At 32.3% G+C, this 22,956-nt stretch overlaps 1 protein-coding gene across 1 annotated transcript in view; it reads right to left on the bottom strand.

Moving 5' to 3' along the window:
- Positions 1-13,877, bottom strand: part of LOC128983635 (Kv channel-interacting protein 1-like) — a 756,268-nt gene extending 742,391 nt beyond the window's left edge. The window contains exon 1 of the mRNA XM_054402997.1: positions 13,767-13,877. The gene's annotated coding sequence lies outside the window, so the exon portion shown is untranslated. The remainder of the gene's footprint in view (positions 1-13,766) is intronic.
- Between the last annotated feature and the right edge of the window lie 9,079 nt (positions 13,878-22,956).

The following is a 22,956-nucleotide window of genomic DNA, read 5'->3' as shown; positions in this document are numbered from 1 at the left end:
CAGATACAGATTCATCTTAATTGCTAGACAATAGTAACATGCATAAATATTTTCAGAAAAATAACAATACTAGTAACCAAATCTAGATAACAATTGATAAATATTTTAATATAATAACAGTAACGAGCAAAAATATAAATATATTTGACAGACAAGACAAAAAAACCATGACAATTATAATAACGGTGACGTAAACTGAGTGAAAAAATGTTAACATTGCAATAAATATTTGTGAAAGTGTAACAAACAAACAAGGCAGCAAAATCCTGACAGTGACCTCAGGACACATTCTCATCGACCACATAACAATAACAGCTTAAACTAGGATATTTTTAATAGCTTTTAGTTTGCAGGTGAACATATCAACATGTTGGCATGCTTGATTTCCAAGTCTGTGGAGCCGTGGAATTGTACTGTGGAAGGCGTAGTTTGTAGAAAAGGAAGCTTTGTTGAAGAGTTGAATATGCCTGAAGTGTCGAGGGACGTGGAAATTAATTAGGCGAAGTATTTCTGGTGCATCAACTTCGCCGTTCAACAACTTCCAGAGGAAAGACAGGTCTGCAGATTGTCTACGATCGCTCAGTCGAGGAAGGCACATATCGATGCGAATATCTTCAATCGGCACTGTATAGAATTCATGGCCCAACTTGACGCCAATAGAGCGAAGAAAGCGATTCTGAATTTTTTCTACTCTTGATATGTGGTTGATTTGGTGTGGATTCCATATCAAGCTGCCATATTCCAGCACAGGCCTAACCTGAGTCATGTAAAGAGTTCTCAGAGCATTAACATCAAGTCCGTATCTACCACATCTAATGACAAAACCTAGAGCTTTAGAGGCTTTATTGCAGATCGTATTTACGTGCAGGTCTGGGTTTAAATCGTATGACATTAAAACTCCTAGGTCTCGTATGGCACTCTTCCGTGGCAGGATGGCATTATTCATCGTGTAGGAGAAGTCAATACGTTGCTCGGTACGGTGATAAGATACCACTGCAGACTTTGAAACATTGATATCCATGCTGTTATCCAGGCACCAGTTGTCGATTGAGTGCAAACATTGTTGAAGGGTGGAACAGTCTGCTTGAGATTTTATACACTTGAAAACCTTGATATCGTCAGCAAACAGCACTGAGAGTCGATACTTCGCATTTTTTCTGTAACTATTCTGGCGCTTTTACGCTTCGATATACTGAATTATTTGTTTTTAAGCTTTACAAAGTGGTTTCAAAAGAAATTTAAAAACGTTATACTTTCATAATATATACATAAGCCCCAGTTCACATGGTTCAATCGTGCTGGTTTGTGAACTCGTTCGAATAAACGGTTTACACGTTCACGCCAAATTTAATCAAAATCAGATCATTTTGCTCGAGTTATCGTGCTAACAGACTTACATATATACACATAAAATATATATACCGGTATATATATATATGAATTTGAACGGATGGTGTTTTCGGCCTTTGGGAAATAAAAACGAAAAATTTAATCAGTGAGTCCAGGTCTTACCATGAGACCTACGGTAATAGCTTATTCCCTATATATGGGAAATTCGCTAAAACCTTGGTCTGGGTCTAGATTCAATGAAAACCCTCTTCATAGACGTAAAATTCGCCAATTTTAATAAGATGTAAAAGAAATATGCTCGTAAACCAATTTCAGCCAATTTCCCCCCATGAGGTGTATAGCTAACTGTTTTATGAAACAGAGATTACAGCCAATTTGTTGAAGCAATCTGTGGTTGTTTACAAGACTAACATTTTTGAATTTGGTACTCAAGTTTATCAGCAAGCTCATAAACCCAGTGCTAAAAAGAATGATTGAGTATTGTAGACTTTGGAACATATAAATTTACAATCACTCTTTCTCACGGGCTTTTTAAAACTTCTTATATTAGTGGTTTTTAAGCTTCGTCTCCTGTTTTGGGTAGGCATATACTTTTTACTTTTCCTTTCTTATAAATGATGAAAATATATCATAATTTCAAACTTAGAGCACAAACTCTCATCCGTCAGGGCTGTGAGAGCCAAAATTGACCACTGCGCGGAGTTGGGCATGTGCCGCGAGGGAACCGAAGTGACCACTGCGCGGAGTTGGGCAGTTGGTTTTGACAGATTTCTGACCACCGCGCGGAGTTGGGGTAAGCCCGTTTTCAAGGGTACGAACTGACTTAGGGCGACCACTTCGTGGTAAATCATTCACTGAACCTGTCTGTTCAAACTTCTTGTTTAATTTATAAATTGCTTGACGTATAGGAGGTTGAGCTCCAGGAAACTGTTGTTCAAATGCTGCAATAACATCCGTATAATCACGATCGAATTTCCACCAATTTTTCAAAAGAAAAACTTTTTGCTCTAAAGTTGTTAACGATTCATGATTAAAAACACCAATAATAGAAGTTAATAATACAAGCACTACACTCACCAACTTAACTTCACTTTCACTAGTGGCATACTAACAAAACACACATTCATCGATAAAGAATAAACAAAGACAAAATCAACCACGACTAGACGTCAAATTAGATAAGGAATAACACTGAGATAATAATAGCGCGAGAGATAAACAATTACGCTCACCGGCCTGCAGCGGTATACTGACTTTTGCCGCACCCGGTATAATATTATTTATTTAAAAAAATATGCGTTAAAGAAAATTCAATTCACTTGTGCTATAAATCATTTGTTCGGAAACAAACTATCACTATCAATCGTTTGGTACCGGCAAGGTATTGTGATCGGCTCTGTACTTGTTCACTGATTTGATTACATGTCGTACAACTACAAGTACTTCTTAGTATTGTATCATAAAAAACCTATATTTTCGCATTTGGTTTTATCTTTGTTTTAGATCAAATACAATTAGTACTCAGAAAAAACATTCTTTTAAAAGAAAATGTCTTAGAACTTCTTTTAGAAAAAAATCTTTTAAATATTAATTATTGATTTAAACACATTTAATTCATTTGGCTGAAATCCCAAAGATATTGCCGTTTGTAAAGGTAATACAGAGTTTCCTTTGTTAAATAAACAGAGTCGACGGAGATTGGACAATAACATAAATAAACATAAATTAAATGCTACAACTATTATGAATTATAATTGTCATGACAATTTGGCTATAAAAAACAACATTTTTTGCGGTTCAATAATATGTATTGCGTCTGTAAGCTACATCTTTATACAAAATAAGAGCGGATTCTCAAGACGGTTCACAAAAATATGTTACACAGCGTTGACCTAGATATTACAGTTGTTCTTTGTTGAGCTTGCGGTTAACGTGTTATCATCCAATGTACAGCATTTGATCAGATTCATTACAATACTGAAACAAAGCAGAATTGTTCTACATCAGTGCTATGTAATTTGTAATGTATTTACAATAAAGGTAGGGATTTAAACCTAATATCACTTATAAGTTACAAAATAAATTTTGTATGCAAATTAAAACGGAAATATCATGAGCATATAATTTAATATTGATAATTCAGGAAAATTAAATTAAACATCTTTGAAACCACAATTAGACGTGTAAAAACTATTATATCAGATTAGTAAGCAATTTGTGACGTTTACATTGCAGCCAAATCGAAACTCGCGTTTGGCTGTGAACTTACTCTTAACATTTCCGTTATAACTTTACACAAACATTCACTTCCATCCCAAACGGACTGCAACAGCACAGTGGCGTATTACAAAATGTTATAACATCCTATAATATAATATGATGTTCAATAATACCAGATGTCAATACTTTCTTGATAGTTTTAACAATAATCGCTTTTCATGATATACAATGTTACATCACCAATCGTACATGTGTATACAATGATTATTTTTTATGTCGTTTAACGCCGTGTTTCAATGATTTACTGTGTAAGTGGATACAATATTTCATGTGTTTTTACATTGTTAAAAACTGTCGATACTCTCTCACAATACTAATACGAGAAAAACATCCCAGACAGGATGTTCCTGTCCCAGACAGGAAACTCAAGCAGTTTCATTTATATTACCGTAATATATAGTGAGTTCTATTAATATGACCTTATACAATTTTTGATGAATAAGTAAAAATTGTTTTTGTACTAATCTTTTCTAACCTACTAAGGAAGCCATGTTTGTATGCTTAACAGCTAAGAAAACTTAAATCACTTTTAAATTATTACTTTGTTACCTATGGTCTATATTTAACCAGCGTTTTGTTGGATGTGATTGTGACAGAGTATGTTTAAAACTGTTTCTCTAATGGCATAAATCTATCTATACAATTTGAAGCAAATGTGGTACCTCATCAGGTAGACGTGCTACACTAGACCAAACAAAGCTCAAGCCTGATCCTTGGACTGGGCGAATCAATTGGTGAATCCTACAATGGTTATTGTTTATCAGTCATTGTTTATCAGTTTGTCAGTCATTAATCAGAAATCGTGCTATGATTCCCTGGACATCATCATTTCCATTACAATAGTCGGCTTTTTCAAGTTTCTCTCTGGTGTAATCCATTTCAAATTTTGTTTGATTATAATTAATTATCGCCGACTCGCCGTAAAACACAGACTTGGCGATCAAAGTTGTTTAAAAAACTTAAATTAATTCATAAAATATGTTTATTGACGAGATAATTAATACACAGGTATCATAGCAGGTTTTATTTGCATCATTAGTAGAAAAAGTAAAAGCCTACTGGTATTAGAATCTCCAATAAAATTATTTGTCAACATTGATATTATCAGCATTTTTATAATCATCTTTCGCGTTGCTTGTCGAGATTTAAATAATGAGTTATTGTATAAGCTTTGAAATATATTTCATAAATTAATTTGTAATTAAGTTAACATGCAAGTATAATATTTCCTAATTTTTTATTTTTTCCTTTCCATTAATTATTATTTTTTTATTGATTCAAGAGGAGTAATTCAGTTCAAACGTAATCTGTCGTCATAGTCAAATCAAACCAAATCACAATTAGTTTTATGTCAAAATATGATGTATACTATATATATGCATATTGAAGATTGTCATGGCTTGATTTATATAAAATGGTAATTTGTTTGATACTGGAGAAAGACTAGATACAGATGCATAGAGTTTTTATTGTCTTTATTTAAAATAGTTTTTTTTCTCGTAAACGAAATAAATTTATTGTTATATAAGTTGATTGACAAAGTAAAGTGAAAATTTTTAATTCTTACAAACGCTACTGGCCATAGCCTATAACTAATATAATTGTTATAATCTTACTTTGTGATGCTAAATTAACTTGAAGTGTTATCTTATAAGCACTATTGAACAATTTTCTCAATTGTTAATTTTGTTTTCTAAAGTTTTCCGGGTTATCAGATGAACACTTAATTCATAGAAGTACTAGCCAGAAGCCTTTGTATGATAAAACCAAAACCATATTCTTCTAACCCAAAATCCACAAAACGTTTTCTACTGCAGAAACGATAAAAAGGCTGTTAGTCAGTTAAAAAATGTTTTAAAGTTTACAGTATTTCATCAAAAGCCTATTATCATTCGTTGATGCAAGATTAGGAGGAGTTTTTACAAGATCGCAAAGACACTATCGATTGTTATGGTCGGATGGCCAGAGGTTTCTCGTGAGGCTTCAGTGGACGTAATCCTATCACAATTGCGAGTTTTTATAAGCAGTTCTTGTACCTTATATATTTCCTTGGAAAAATTGCAAGAAATATAAGACTCGAAACGCTAACTTATGTTTTTACAATGTACAATGCAAATTACCCGAAATGAATTTAATGTAACAAAAGTACTTGTAATCTTTTGCGAATGTAGGCCTATTTGTAATTTTTAAAAGTGATTATTTTTTAAACGTACATTTATGAAAATTTATTTAAATTTTAACAAGGCTTGCATGTTGTAAAAGTCATAAAAATAACTGTGAATATTGCACAATTTATAGATTGATTTTTCTGTAATAAATTGTTCTGTACAATAAAGGAGGATCTTGACTGTAAAATTGCGTTTTTTCTTTAAGTTTTTGGTTTGGAAAAATTATTCAAGAGTGGTGCAGTACAATAATAAAATTCCACAAATCGTTTATTTCCAATTTAGCTTCTTTATAAAATGTTAAAAATACTCTCCGTATTACATCTACCTCTACAAACGAAACGTTTGACCTAAGAAATTTACAGTATTTGTTTATTAAATTTTCTACCATTACATTATATTCTAAAAACATCTGAACCAAAAACGTAAAGCCAAAACACAATTTTACAGTTGAGATCATCCTTTATTGTACAGAACAGTTTATTGAAAAAAAAATAATCTAGACATCGTGCAATAACACAGTTATTACGTACGTAACATTGTACGTGTTCATTTTTAAGACTTACATGAAGCAATATGATTTATTTATACAAACTACCAATTCCTTTCATCTAATAATCCTTTTTGTTAATTCAAATTTGAATCATATTTAGAATAAACTTCGTTTACAACCACATTGGTGCATAGAAATGTATTTTAGTAAGTTGTATGTAAGTAATGTAGCGTTATATCAAGCAGTTATCTATCTTTTCAAATATGGAGTTGTTGGGCATACCTTTAATAACATTGCCATAGATATAGACTTCCACAGCAGCAAATCTACTGTCTAAGCGAATTTCCCTTCGCCTCAATAGAATATTTTACATGGCAGATAATATTACTTATACTTATAATATAAATGAGATTATTTCCAACGAGTACTTACTTGATGCTCCTACAGAGAAGGTAATTATATAATGTGTTTTAGTGAATTGTTTGTAGTTTAGTGTGAAACAGATATTTAATTCCATGTTGATGGACTCGACATTATTATAAATGACTATATAATCATAGTATAATTACTTTGTCAATTAATCAAAATTATTCATTCATTAAATTATTCATCGATTATTCATTGATGGTTTTAACCTAACATCAGAACAATTTGGATTACATGATGAGGTAATTATACCATAACATTATAGTCGAATAGAAATATTTGCCAAATTGACCATTAAAGTAAAATACGACACTTTATTTATCCCCTATAAACATAACACAGGAATATTAAATGTTCAGTGATTTACATTCCTTTCTTGATTGCCTCTCATTGCCACTGACAGTGATGCAACGAAATATTGTACCAAACACTCATTATTGCACCACTCAACAATTAAATTGGCATGAACAGCTGATTAGTTGAAGTTCGATTCATTTAAACTTGTATTCTTCTCTCTCGATCTATGAACCTCCGTTACCCGTGTTGTTTGAGTATGCTGTTATGAAAGTAAACCATTCTGATACCTATATAAAAGTTATCAATTCTATGAACTGAACTGAAACGGCTACTTAAAATAAACGGTCGTAGGTAAATTATGTTGATATCGTTGGTTAATTACATTAAACATTAATATAAATTACTGTACATTCGTTAAATTCATGAACTATAATGATTTATATTCCAAATAGGCTATAAGCAATCCAATATTGCTTTTGCATAGCGATAGCGAGATGATTGTACACTATTTATGAATTCAACTTGCATTATTGACCTTTGTTAGGCAGCAAAACAATCGCGTTTATTTGTTATAGCTCGGTCATGGTTCACCCTAATATCCACCATGACACAGTTCGGCTAATTTAGGTCATTCAGTTGTTCTAATGTACAATGTAATTAGCAATCATACGGTGAATGTACAGTAAAACATCGATTAACCTAAATTAACTGTGTAAATCCATTTCACATTTGGCTAGCCAATGGTTTAAATCATCAAACTAATCAAAGGTCATTTCCATTCAAAGATATTTTAATTGTTGTTTTTTCAGTGATTTGAAATGCTGTCAACTTAATACTGAAAACACAACATTTGTTTCCTAACATAATTGCCAGTTGTTTTCTGAACTTTTTCTATATCACACGAGATCCATATGGTTGTCTGCTCCTGTACATTCCGTTGGCCAAGCCGGACACATACTCGCTCCACGGCGGACGATACCCGTTGCCAGCTCACTTTCCATTAGATTTAAGCTTTTTATCATTATGGTTCTGATGGGGGTGGTTTTACTACTCCAACACTCAGCGATAAACTTATGATAATACACAAATGTACAAAGTTTGGGGAAAAAATTGGGTTTCTTGATTTTTGACCCTCAAAACATTGCAATTTCTAACTTAACCGTTTTGTAGAAGTTAAAAACAGATAATTTATTACATGTCGTGACATGATGGCTGTAAACTTAATGGGTAAGGAAAATTTAATATCTCCGTGTTATTTTAATGGGGGATAAGTAACCCTTTTTAGTTTACCATAATGATCAAATGTACAAAGTTTATTTAAGTTGAAACATTGCATGTTTAATTACAAAATCATACAAAATTTAGTTCATAAAACTCAATATTACACTTAATATTGGATGTGTGTAGTTTTCATGTGATTGACATGACAACAGTTGTCCTATAATAGTAAATATGTCCATTTGATTAGTAGAACATTTTGATTAGTTAATTATACAGTTGTCATGGTTGAGTTTGTGTTTAAACCTAAGTGCTTTGTAGTTTATTTACCCATTAGAGGTTTGTTTGAACTCAGTTGGATAGTAGGAAAGAAATGTACAATTCAAACTAGAAGTCCCGATGATTTCTTAGGTATAATGCCATAGGAAAAAAATTAATGTTTGCTATTGTTTTAATTTAAATATCTCACAGTGGACGACGGCAAATAACCAAACAATTTGCAACAATTGGTCTTAATCTCCATAAAGGAGGTTTAGATCATACTTTTTTAGCACTCTTGAAACATTTGTAACAAAGTGCAAATGTCATACATCTTTTTATACGTATTATCATAGATTAAAGATACTCTTTTTAATCCAGGCAGAGATCATATCGTTATATTCAGAAGTCGCTTTGCTGGTATTTAAATACCAATCCCATCAGGGACATTAGGAAATTAAGGGTTAAGGATGAAATAAATCAACAAATATATAGGGCTTATTTTGTTTTTCGAGGATTGTGTTTTATTTCTAGTTTTTCGAACTATTAATTCTCCGAATATTTTCATTAATATCATATCGGTCTCAAAAACTAAAATATTTGTTCAACTATTTGGACATTTGAATATCTATCTAAAAAAAAATAAACTAAAAAAGGAATTACATACAAACGACACATGTTGATTGTGACTAAGTTAACATGGCAGCAACATATATTTAGTTTAGCTTTAAATTAAAACCGGGTCATGCGAAAACCTCTCTGATCTAAGTTGCTTTAATCTCAATGCTGTGTTATTTTATAGTTTACTTTATTTACGACTTACTGTTACCCGCGGGCTTCGTCCCGTTTGACTTCATAGTAAATAAAACTATTCATTGCAGTACCGGGTTGGGTGGCATTTTGAATGGATTTTTATTGTTACTTTGAAGAACAACATTGGACCTATAAGCTTCCAGGACAGAGCCCTAGGAGAGTAATAAAATATGACTACCTCCATTAGGCCTTTGGTTATATTATTGGCTCTATTCATGGAAAAAATTGGTCAAGCAGTTGTCACGTTATTAACAACTCCAAACATTCATATTATCTGTGATATTAGTTCCTTCCATCCAAGTCATTGACGACTTGATCATTAATGCACATTTATAAAAATTATGAAAAAGAAATCAAGTTGATGAATTATTCCCTTTAAAATAAATCACCCTATTCGCCCAATACAATACAAAAACAATTTGTATTTGACAGTCCTCATTGTGTATCACAGATTTTTGTAGCTACTTAGTTCAAATAATAAATTCAAACAAAAAGTTAACAGTGTTGCATCCTGTTTGTAAACCCTGTAACTTTATAATGCCATTTAGCAACATAGAACCAACTTTGTTCAATTGAAACAGCTGTTAAAGTTTTTCCTTTTAAATCATTGGAAACTTCTGGGATGGAGCCCAAAAGTCATTTAAAAACCACTATTTTTTTTCTATTTAAATGCCTAAAGAATCAGTGTAACCAAGTTTCAGTCTCCTAGGTAAATGGGAAGTAGGAGAATTAGTGATGAGTGAGTGAGTGAGGCAGTAAGGTCTTTGCGTTTTATATGTATACAGGGTGTTTTTTTTTTTTTTTTTTTTTTTACTTGCATCTTTATTATGTAAAAACCGCAATAGATAGAAATATGCAGTTTGCGGGAATCATCTATTGACACAGGGAGCCCAATTTTTTGGAACTCAACGTTACATTCACATTCCCCCCCTTTTCCCCCTGCCCCCAACTTAATTATCTTAAATAGCAAGGTACCCCTTGTGACATATCAAATGAAAGAGCATGAAAAAAGAAAATCTTTGATGAAGAAAACTTCAAAATCGGTTCATAAATTTGTGAGATATTTCCCCCCTCACTCTCCGGAACTTATTTTTTTTAATAGCAAGGTACCCCTTGTGACATATCAAATGAAAGAGCATGAAAAAAGAAAAAGGTTTTGTGAAATTTATTTTTCATTTGATATGTCACAAAGGGTACCTTGCTATTAAAAAAAAGTTATGGGTAGGGGAAAATGGGGGGGGGGGGGTTATCTCACAAATTCATTAGACGATTTTCAATTTTTTCACCAAACATTTTCTTTTTTGATGCTTTTTCATTTGATATGTCACAAGGGGTAGCTTGTTATTGAAAAAAAATTAAGTTCCGGGGAGGGAGGGGGGGAATATCTCACAAATTTATGAACCGATTTTCTATTTTTTTTCATCAAACATTTTCTTTTTTTCGTGCTCTTTCATTTGATATGTCACAAGGGGTACCTTGCTATTTAAAAAAATAGGTTGGGGCAGGGGGGAAAAGGGGGATGTGAATGTAACGTTTAATTTAAAAAAATTGGGCCCCGTACGTCAATAGATGATTCCCGCAAACTGCATATTTCTATCTATTGCGGTTTTAACATAAATAAAGATGCAAGTTTAAAAAAAAAACACCCTGTATATAGATACCAATACATAAGGAGAGTTACAATATCCGCGTCATGTCCACGAATAGAATAAAATACCACTGTAATTGTACTCTAACCTAATGCATTCCCCCATATAAATTAGCATTCCTCTTGGGATCAAATAGATTGGTTTCTGTAACTAACTTAGGACTGGTTCTTAGATTGTGTTTGACTTTAACAAAATATATTGTGGTATGAAAATTAAATAAAACATAATAAAGCAACATGTATTATTTATGATATGGTTACTTTCTAATATGACTTATGGACTTAATCAGAAAACGCCCCATTTAATAGTACAGTATTGAACACGTACCCGTACGTAGGCCCTGGTTTATGTAAATTGGGAAATTCTACTTATTTCATATACATATACCAATCTTAGCGATCATTTAATAACATAAAGCCTACGTATCTAATATTCTTTGTTTCTCCTAACTTCGCTGTAACTATATTAGAAAACTAATCTCTAAACAGTGCATTCCCCTTCCTTACTTGTAATACAGTTGATTTAAATGGAGCTGTCGTACGTGTTGCTGCAGTGCAAGTTAAAAAGATCAAAGCAAAATATCCATTGAAAAGTTTAATGACAACAATTTGTGGATATTACAGAAACGTTTATTTTTATGTTTATATTTTACATTATAATTTTAAAACAATACTGAACTACAATAGGCTACCATATTGCAGATCGAGGCATAGCCTACCATTCTCAATGCGGCATAGCGATCATGTAATGTAACAACTCCCTGGGTAGTCCGGTAAACAAAAAGTCCGCGGTTGTTAATTATTATGTCTCTTATTGCTGACAATATTTCCGTGGCGGAGCGCGGGTGGTTAACTAGTAATTTATAAACAAGAGGTTAATTTACATCTTTTCGTCTAGTAATCCTTAAGAGGGGATTTGCGGTCCTTCATGGATTCACCCTTAGAGGCGGTGATTAGGAATCACTAAATCAAGGTAAATAATCCTCTTGATTTTAAGTAATTTGAGACCACACAAAAATGAAACTAATAACTTAGTATATTAAAGCGTCGTTGTAAGGCTAATGGTTACGGAGAAAATAAAAACAAACTATAAATTAAAATAGTGTTGTTAATTTTAGGGAAAACAAGTAAACTGATGGGTATAGCTTACAAGCAGTTATGGATATACTGTAGTTTCATTAATTTGGTAAACAGATTTATTGCATACCAATCTATTAACAATTCAATAGAAAACACACTTTATGACAGTTCTTAAAGCAGCAAACCTAAGCACTCAATAACTTAATTTTATTTAAATAGGGAATAATCTTTAAGGGCATATTTTATTTAAGAAAGTTTTGTTATCAGGTTGAGTAGTCCAATTTTCCTCGTCGTATAAAGATTTACTATACATTGTAAACAGATGTAAGAACTTACCTTTTTTTTAATATAGTTACAATGTAAATTTACCAGAATTGAATTTGATGTAACAAAAGTTCTTGTATGTTTGTGCAAATATAGGTTTAATGGTTGAGTGAGTATATTTTAAACGTACATTGATGAAAAATCTATTTAAATGTAGACAAGGCTTGCCTATTGTTAAAGTCTTAAAAATAAACACCTACAATAGTTTTTATAACTGTTTAATGTGGTTACTATACGAAACTACAAAAACATGTACTTCCTAGGTTATTTACAAAACATAACAGTTATATTATTAATTCCCTTCGCCAATCGGGGAACTAGACAAAACTAATTACCTTTTATAATAATTGTGATGTAAGACCACTAGATTAAATTATTGTTTAGTTGTTCAGAAAAGTAAAACCATAATTAGGTTGGATACATAATTAGTTAATGTTTAAACTGAATAGTTGTGTATTGCATTTATCAAGCATGAAACAAAAACGACGAAGCAGTAACATTCTTTATGAGCGATACTGTATTTTAATCCCAAACTCATGTTCCCCTCTTTACCGGGAAGTGGGAGTCGTTAATTAAGAACGAATATAATTTGGAACCTCTCATTTGTTAGTTTAATCTCGAGGACAAAAAACCCCTGTTAGTTTCATAGTTTAATGAACAAATAGATTAATTTATAATCCTGTAAAAAAATATGACAGAAGAAACTCAATTAAGTTCAGTTGGTTGCCTAATTTCTCAATTTGTTAGGAATTTTAAATCTGTTAGGAGAAAATAGATCACTAATTAGTATAGCCTAGTATAAAGAAATCATTGGTTTACTGATCGATTTAGATGCAACTATTTTATCCGATGAAAGAATTAGCTGCACCCAGTTGCACACAAATTGTTCTGTTTTCAAAAGAGTCCAACCACTGGAAGACGGGTAATTATATTATCATCCCAGGTAAATTAATTGGTTCGAAGTAGTTCGTTTGATCTTCAAATAAAGTGAATAATAGATTTAGTTGTCAGTGTGATTTTGAGATGTCATTCGATTGTATATAGCGTACCGATTAAGTAGGATTGGATTCATTAGGAATATGATGTAAATATCCTAGGGATATTAATAGGAATTAATTATGTACCAAAATATGAACAGCAATTTAATTAGTGTTCGTTGGATAAGCGTTCATAAGTAACGTAGTTTATTTTTAAATTAATGATAACTTTTAAATTCATTCCTACGTAAATCGTAATTTTCATCTATCTACACGTAGATAGAAACAAAGTAAAGTTTCCACACTATACACAGAAGTAGATTGTGTAAACGAGTGCGTTTCGTAGTTTATACTTCAACAATCTCACAAAATTTCGTAGAAAGAAATAAACCTTGTTGACATCATCAGATTAATTACGTAAAGTGATGGAGATCTACCTGGTGTATGTGTGTGTTTGTTGTGATAGGACCACGTGTATCCAACACACTCTCGTACGCGCACTCACGCTGGTGGCCGCGCCATCACCGACGCACCAACTGAGCTCCACCCCCCACCATCACCCCCAACTACCCCCACCAGAGCCACCTGTCGGGTAGTGGCGACACTACAGCATCTTGAATATTTCAAACTCCCCGAGGCTCCTGTATACCAGCTTCTTTCTGGAGTGTGTCTCTCGTTCCTCACCCCTTAACCGAAAAAATGTACGTACAATGAACTTCCCTTTATCTTACCGGAAATTGAAGTTGTGCTTTGTTTTTTTTTCAACAAGATTGTACAGATATGTAATAACTGTATGTATATCTCAACTAATAAAATCATTTTATGAGTTTAAATTTCCCTGTACCAATATCATAATCAATATGTTCTGTACAATAATACAGATATCAGCATCATGGTACATGTCAAGGTTCTGTTCTACTTAAAGCAAAACAATATGTGAGGATTTGTTAGAAAATGTGAAGTATGATAAGGTTTACACAAACTGTGGTAGAGGTTTAACTGAATATAAGCTGTTAAATGTTTTGGTGAAATGTTACATCAAGAAGATAAATTAAATGATCTTCAGTGTAGTGTAACTGGTTAATTATGATATCGAATTTGTCAAAAAACTTATAATATATTCCACTTAATCAGGTTGATAAGGTCTATCGCGTCTATTGTTAATTTAATTTAAAAATTTTGTTTCTTTCCCTGTAGCTGCATACGTCTATTTTTAATTTAATACAAAAACAGTTTTTTCTATCCCTGTTGCCGCAAACCTAAGTACTCGTTAAACCTAATGTTATTGAAATGAGGAATAACACCATGACATGAGTAGGGAGAAGTTTTAGTAAAAGTCCAATAAGGCGAATGGAATTTAATTGCAAGTTTGCTGCGGTAGGGATGTTAAAGATCATTAGAATAGAACATGTCATAAAGCTATTTAGACTCTCACTGTTTTAATAAATTGAAATTAGCAATAGAATGTCTCTCTAGATTTTAAAACTTAAATAATAGGGGTAAAACTTGTTAATCCATACGAGGTAAATGTAATTTTATCTCGTTAATATAAATGCTGTAAAACTCTTGCAGTTGTAACCTCACAGAAAAGCATTGCCTGATTTCAACTTTACTACGACACTGTCATGTTTAGAAAGTGACAAATGAATTCGAATTTTAACTTAGTCCACCTTGAGTTTTAGCAGACAAACAAAAGTTGTAATTAAAACTTTAAGTCATAATAATACGTAATCTGCATAAAGGTGCAGTTCTTAAAACAACTGTAGATAAAACCTCGGACAAAAACGGTGCCAATCTCCTCTGGGTCTCCTCTATGACACCACATCTAACTCAATGGTTCAATTTACATATTCGTTGTTGTTGGTTTCAGTTTAATTTTTTGAATTAAAATACTTTTAACTTTTTTTGGTACCGTCACATTTTGTTTTAGTTTTTGTAAAATCCACTAGATTTTAATTCACTGATAGCGACCAAGCCTAGCACTAATAATAATAGGCTAATTTTCAGATTTGTTCAATTCTTTTAACTATTTATATTTAAATATTTTTCCATCATTATTTTTACAAGTTAAACATTTTTGCTCACCGAGAAAACATTTTTTACAGTGTTTTCTTTATTTTAAATTAATAATCGTTGAACTTTGAATCTTTTTAAAGTCCACATTTCTAGTAGGTTGTAAGTTGTATTTATAGTACAAGTTACTTATTATGTAGCCTTGTACGAGTTTTCTTGTTTTGTAATGATGTTAATTTATTAGTTTGTTGCGTGTTCATGTAATGGTTGTCAATCATTAAGTAAATAAGTCTACTGTTACTTGTTTTTAGCTTTATTATTGTAAGCCAATTACAAATTTTGTTGTTTCTATGTTGGTTGTAATATTGTATTGTTGATTGTTAGTATTATATTGATATATTTTTATATACGTTATTTCCTCTCTGTTGTTAAGTTCATGTACGAAATGTATCAAGTCTGAAGTAACATCCACGTTTTGCCATCATTTGTGAGTTCATGTAAACTGTAGATTTCCTTAAATAAATAAAAAACTATGCATTTTCTTTCCTTTACAAAAACATGGAGTCACATCTTCGACAATTATAACCGTGAAATTCCAAACTGTATTATTGTTTAGCAAAACATATCCATTAGCCAGACCAATTAATTAGCTAGTATAGCTACTGTAAGTAATATACACATTAAATCGAGCTATATTGACAAATGTATTTGGTTACTTAATCGTTACCAGACAGAACGCACAGAAAACATTTGATACATTTCCAAGCCAAAACAAAATCAGTTCTGAGAAAGATATTTAGCTAAGTACTAGCAGTTACCTGGCGCGCGTTGCTGCGCTTAACAACTATTATTTTAAATTATAATTTGTTCTTTAAGATGAATAATAAAAGTGTATACCAAAAATAAAAATAGAATATTTTACTTAATTGCCAGTGCACAACAATGTTTTTTTTGTTGTTTTTTTTTTCATTTGGTGAATAAATATATATAACTTATTATATATAAGTTTTTTGGCATACCTACCACCACGTGAGCACGCAACATACAGCTGTCTGTGTGAAAAGCATGAATTTTCTAAATTTAAACCGACGATAGTCAGGGATTGCGCTAGTGCTTTATAATGGTGATTGCAAAAGCAAGACACAAAGGAAATTGTAGTTGCTTAAATTCAGAATAATTTATGTTAGATTGTGTGGATGTAGATCAAAAGATAAAAATATTAATCCCTAATAATTAATAACTAATAATTAATAACTAATAATTAATAACTAATAATTAATAACTAATAATTAATAACTAATAATTAATAACTAATAATTAATATTAGTCCCTTTTATTGTTTATAATATTTTGATAAAGGTTTTCATGTTTACATATTTGACATTGGAGAATTTAAAAGTTGTTGAGTGCACAGGTGTGCTACAATTGGGGTTTTTATATTTTAAATTATATTTGGACTTTTTTAAAAGTAAAATTGTTTTCTGTGCTGCACTCTGTGGAAAAATTGTGGCACTATTTCAAATTATAACTAATACAGCTTGTTGCGACTATTCAAACTACAAAACAGTTGCTAGGTAACAGCTAGTCATATCTATTTGTAAACATTGTAGTTCAAAAAGTCTGACATTGGTCCATTTAAACCCCTCTGGGGCGGAGCCCTTTTGATGAATCTGCACCAAACTTCATGCAAACCATCCTTGAAAGATGTGTAATAATGCCTGAAAGTTACATTACAATATGTTGAGTGGTTTCGGAGTGAATAACGTATATACATATATATTTATACATACATACACAGTTCCTCTTTTATAGATATAGATTAAGATTTGCAGCAAGTCATTGTAAATATTATATTTCTTGATTTGTAATCAAACCCTACATTACTAAACAAAACCAGTCCATTTACTGTATTTGCATGTTTCCATATACAGTAGCTAATAAGTCACTCTGCGGGAGCAAGGTTGAGGTTCGGTTCATCCTGTGTTGACGTTATCAAAGTTTACAACTGTAGGCCTACCGCTGCCCGTAATACAACCCGCATTGCCAATACAAACACGGTCCATACCAATTTACTGTCATTTTTCCAAGCATGTTTTAAGGATTTTGAGATGCCTTTGAATTGGTTGACTCTCACCTAACGTTACCTCTTTATCAATTTACATTACTTTTACATGTGTATCCTTTACACATTTTTAGTTGTTGAGTCATTAGTTGGCTGATAGGGTAACATAACGATTACATGTTGGTTTACCGTAGAATCCCATTGTCTGTGGTTGTGGCCGCAGTGATTGGTAGCAACTAGGTTTCTCGGTATAGCCTGATGGTGGATTGTGGGATACAGTGTAGGGGTTTATTGTAACAAAGCTATGGTCAACAAACGCTATGTGGTACAATGATAGAGGTCGCGTGGCTTAGATCGTGTCTTTGAACAATTACCTATACATTGTGTAACATCAATATTTTTAATTTTGCTTCACCATCAGCTCAGTTTTCATTAAGATATATTTAGAAAAGTATGATATTGTTCAAAGTATCGACTTGTGTATTCGATAGTTCTACTCCTTTAAAAGGTCTGTATTTACGAAAGTGACATAGATACTAAATAAATAAATCCATATGATGGAGTCACTAAAAATACATTTCCGTAATAATAAAAACGCCTTCATATTTTACATAAACAAATATTTTTACTAAATCACAATGGGTATTATCTTCCACCGAAGTCTAACTTGGACCTCACGTGTAGTGCAGGTTGCTATGAGGCGAGGGAAGGGCAAGAGAGAACACCGCATTCATCTTAGTTACTTTCCAATACAATCCTCTTTATCTCTATTGAGTGACCTTTCTCTAGATCATGTATTTATCTCTGATAACCAATTGCTTTCTTTGCCGTCTACGTTTTACAAACTTAGTGAGGCCCCATCAATACTTAGCCTACATAGTAATAATTAAGTACCTTAATCCAAACGATTTTTGTAAAATAGAAGATTATAAATATAAAATGAGAAAGCTTCTGGGCACAATGAATCCTGCAAAACCATTATAAAGCTGTAAATAAATCATTAAGACCGTCACTCCGCAGCCGTAACTCACACTACCAACCCATCCGCAGTCCCTACATGGCCATCTTACTGTCTGTATTACACTACTAGCGTTATTATACTGTAAACAACACGGTGCCGTGCTACTTAGTATTGCGAAACACAGCCAAGCTACGCAATAAAACTTAAGAATTCTAAACGATTATAAATTATTGTCTAATGTTAATTGTTGGTCAAAAAACAAGCGTGTCCAAAGGATTTTTTTTTTAAACAGGATTCATTTCCATACGTTAAAAACAGGTAATTTCAAAGTGGGTTTTATGGCATGGCGAATCATTGGATCATGGAATCATTGGATAGTGGTAGAATAAGCACCCAGGCAGTACAGAAGTTTCGTGCTTTACCTACAAGATCAGAAGTGCCTCACTTGTATGTGTGCAACAAATCTTAAAATTAGTCCTAAGGAGAGTGATTACTCTTGTCATCTCCAGATCTACAACTGCACCACGCCAGCGGGAGCGAGTTTATCCTGCTCATCATCTCATCGCCGGGATTGTCATCAGTGTCACTACAATCACAGGAATTAGTTTTATCCGTGCTCTACATCATGTCTATAATCAGATTGTATTCGTTGATGATAAACATATCGTCTTTGAATCCAACATTTAACAAACGTAAACCTGGCGTCGCGTCGTGTTGTTGGCCACTATATGTAGTTCAATGAAACATTTCATTAAGTCTTTAATGAATTGTAAATTTCACTGTTGTTAGTTCAATTTTCATTAAATATCACAATGTAGTCATATTTTTAGGCTGTACTATCAATATTTATAAGCAATTCAGAACAGTAGGTTCAAGGAGAAGAGAAAAACACGATGTTACGAAGCAATATTTAACCCTTTCCAAACCAGCAACTTTCAATAATTATAAAAGTGAGCACTACAACCGCTCGGCTACCCACACATTTTAATTGAAATAAAATTGTCAAGCTAACTTCTTATAAACTAGATGACATCTATATTTCTGTAGTTTCAAGCCATTTTAACAAAGTGTTTGCTATAAACAAACTATATTAAATTAATTAAGGTACTTTGTTTCTATTTACTTATCTCATATTTAGTAGGCTTATGTATTTGCTTATTGAATACATATTCGTAAAATAGTCACAAATAGTTAGAGTACACGGTAAAATAATAATGTTAATGTAAGCAAATACTCGTCTGCAGAATCCCACACTAAGGAGATATTGTGTTATAAAACGCTTTACATTAACTAGCATTAAACAAGAGAATAACTAACTGGACGTCTCCGCAGTGTTTGTGCTATTTACCTGCAACGTTTGCTAACACACGTATATTACACTCATTTATCTCTACTAAAACTTTATTTATCTAACTCATACACATTTCCACTCAACTTGATCGTCTGAAAAAATACTAGAGCACTGACAAATTGTACAGAATTGAATAGTTATCTCTAATGAGTCATGATAGCTTTGTCACGGACTACTTATGTTAGATGTGTGTTTTGTCACTCCTGTGAAATTTATTTTTTTCTTTTTTGATTCATTCCAAACAGTTGTGTAAGACCTATGTAGTGTAAAAATTATTTTTTTATTGTTGCTTTATTAAACTTTTTATTTGTACACAATGAATTTTTATTAAGTTATTTCTAACATGGCTTCTAGCATTACACTATACAACGTTCAGTTACTTTTATCATTTCTTTAAATATAATATAAACTAGCAGTTACCCGGCGCACGTTGCTACGCTAACAACTATTATTTTAAATGGTCATTTGTTTTTACGATAAATAATAAAAATGTATACCAAAAACAAAAATAGAATATTTACTTTACTTTATTGCCAGTAGATAAATATGTGTTTTTTTTCATAAGGTGTACAAATATATAAATTTTAAGGCGTTACATTGAGGCACTATTTCAAATCATTACTAATACAGAATGTTGTGATTATTCAAACCTACAAAATAGTTGGTGAAAGTAAACATCTGCTTTTAAATTATATTTATTTGTAAACATTCTGGTTCTGAAAGTCTGACATTGGCCCACTTAAAACCCTCTGGGGAGGAGCCCTTGTGAAGGATCCGCACCAAACTTCACACAAATTATCCTTGAATAATGCTTAATAATGCCTGAAAGAGTCATTACAAACTGTCGAGCGGTTTTGGAGTCCATAAGGTACATACATATATACATAATTACAAACATAGCTCCTCTTTTATAGATATAGATAGATAGATAAATTCCATTGTATTATTTGTATTACTTCGGAAACAAGTTTTGCACCATATTGAAATGTGCAATTAGCTCACGGGTTCCCTAGTGATTTCATTAAACTAGCACAGAATAATCCATCACTGCCCTTTTAGGAAATAAAAAACAAATCTACACAGGGATTATTTATAAAAAGTGGTTCAGCTCAAAGATGCCTTTTTTAGGTTGGTGGCCTCTTTTAACCTTGCATTTGCCCGTCCACATAGACTAAGCGCCCGTGCGTGGATCGTTAACAGCAAAGGAAGGAGTGAGCCGGTACAGTACAAAGGTGAACTGTACTGATAAATGTTATCGGCAGTGACCAGGATCCGAACCCACGACATCGCTGCCTTGGGCCCATAGTCCGCGACGCTACCGACTGAGCCACCGACTCACTAATTTCTTTTTTTTAAAGATTACTGGTACATAATACAGTAGTTTATTTCTACTTGAACTTACAAAATGTTACAGAATAATATTCGCTGGAGAGTTCGAGTGGGACGAAACAATACTCATGAGGGATGTTAGTTTTATATTATTTTGTGTATTTCACGAAAGTAGGAAAACAACAATTAATCTCAATTGATAATTATATATTTTATTGCGTACTATCGTTTTTATTTTGTTCAAACACGACTGTTATTGTAGGTGAACAACCTAGATATGGATAATATAACTGTTTCGAGATTTAACCAAGACGTGTACCTGTAAACAAAATATAGTGAGTATATCACTTAGTTACGTCTAAGTTTATAGTAATATGTTGTCATGATGGTAGTCCTGGCGGCCAGCTTGTCTAACAGTGCCTCAAGGGTCACATCAGTCCTGTCTCTACCCAAAGGGACTACCACTGTTCTACTGAAGAATATAACTATAACATCTCATCTTTACTAGATGGTCATGCAACGATCAGCATATATTAATATGACTTAACCGAGAAATATTTTAAGGTATGAAAAAATAATTATTACTCTTAACAATGTAAAAACATAAAAACTGTTCAGAAGGGGATTGCAATCTACGAACTTATATTACAATATATTTTACATTTAACTAAAAGGTTTTATGCAGAATTATTTTAATATTAAGCTATGGATATGGAACAGCTGGTGTCATTGTTGCTGGAGCACCTGGTCCGCGTGGCGCACAATTAGTAACTGGCTTAATTGACAACTGATTGTGTTTCATCCATGAAAATAATTGAACCAAATAAATCGACTTCATGTTGTTTTAGACGGTGGCCTCTTTTAACCTTGCATTTGCCTATCCACATAGGCTGTGGACCTGTGTGTGGAACGAATCCAACAAAGCAAGGGATGAGCAAAAAAGAGAGGTTGTATTTTCTCCAACACTGTTTAAATTACACCAAGGAGGAGGTTTTAAAATCAAGTTGTAAGAGATCAACCTTTTCCTCCTACAATAAACTAGGATTGCTTTCAGAGCGGTGAAAGCCAGTTGAGCGGAGAAAACTTGTTTTAATATTTGTGTAACTAACTAAATAAAAAAAAAACAACATTTATACTAATGCTTGTTTTATTGATTAAAATTATAATAATTTACCTCTTGACTACATCTTGTTGTGATTCAGATAGGCTACCTCTTGCAAAAGTAGATTAAATTATAACCAACGAGATTTTCTTGTTTATCAAAATCATAGGAATGGTTTAAAAACGTTTAAAAGAAAAGTATAGTAAGTTCAGAAATACTTTATGATTCTCTTGTTTACATTTCTCTTGTAAACAAAAATACCCCCGCCGCAGCAAACCTGCAGACTAAGCGAATTTCCATTTGCCTGATTGGATTTACACTAAAATGTCTCCTTAAAAATATCACATTCATCCCTATTTAAATAGAATCAGTTTAACACATACTTAGGTTTGCTGCAACAGGTAGGGTAAAAGTGTTTTTTATGTTAATTGTTAATGTTAATGTTAATGTTAATGTTGTTAATGTTAGTTGTTAATGTTGTTTATGTTAAAATGTTAATTGTTAGTAAGAAATAAAAACATGTTCCAAATTTGGGCAAAATATGTTAATAAACAAGCAAACTACAACAGTTTACTTATTCTCCATAAGAATAACATGGGAATTTTAAATTTGCAATTTTTTAGAATTTTCTCCATAACCATTAGGCGCATTATAACGCTTCAATATACTAAATTATTTGTTTTTTTAAGCTCTACAAAATAGTTTAGAAAGAAATTGCAAAATTTGATGTTTTTTGGGTCAAAAATGGGAAAACCCCATTTTTACCCCATAAAACCTCCCATAAACCCCCGTTCCCATGGTCCGATCAT

This window comes from Macrosteles quadrilineatus, unplaced genomic scaffold (genome assembly GCF_028750875.1).
Source record: "Macrosteles quadrilineatus isolate MER2022 unplaced genomic scaffold, UCM_ALF_1.0 Scaffold_1__1_contigs__length_201487025, whole genome shotgun sequence".
NCBI lineage: Eukaryota > Metazoa > Arthropoda > Insecta > Hemiptera > Cicadellidae > Macrosteles > Macrosteles quadrilineatus.
This window is presented reverse-complemented; position numbering and strand designations above follow the sequence as displayed.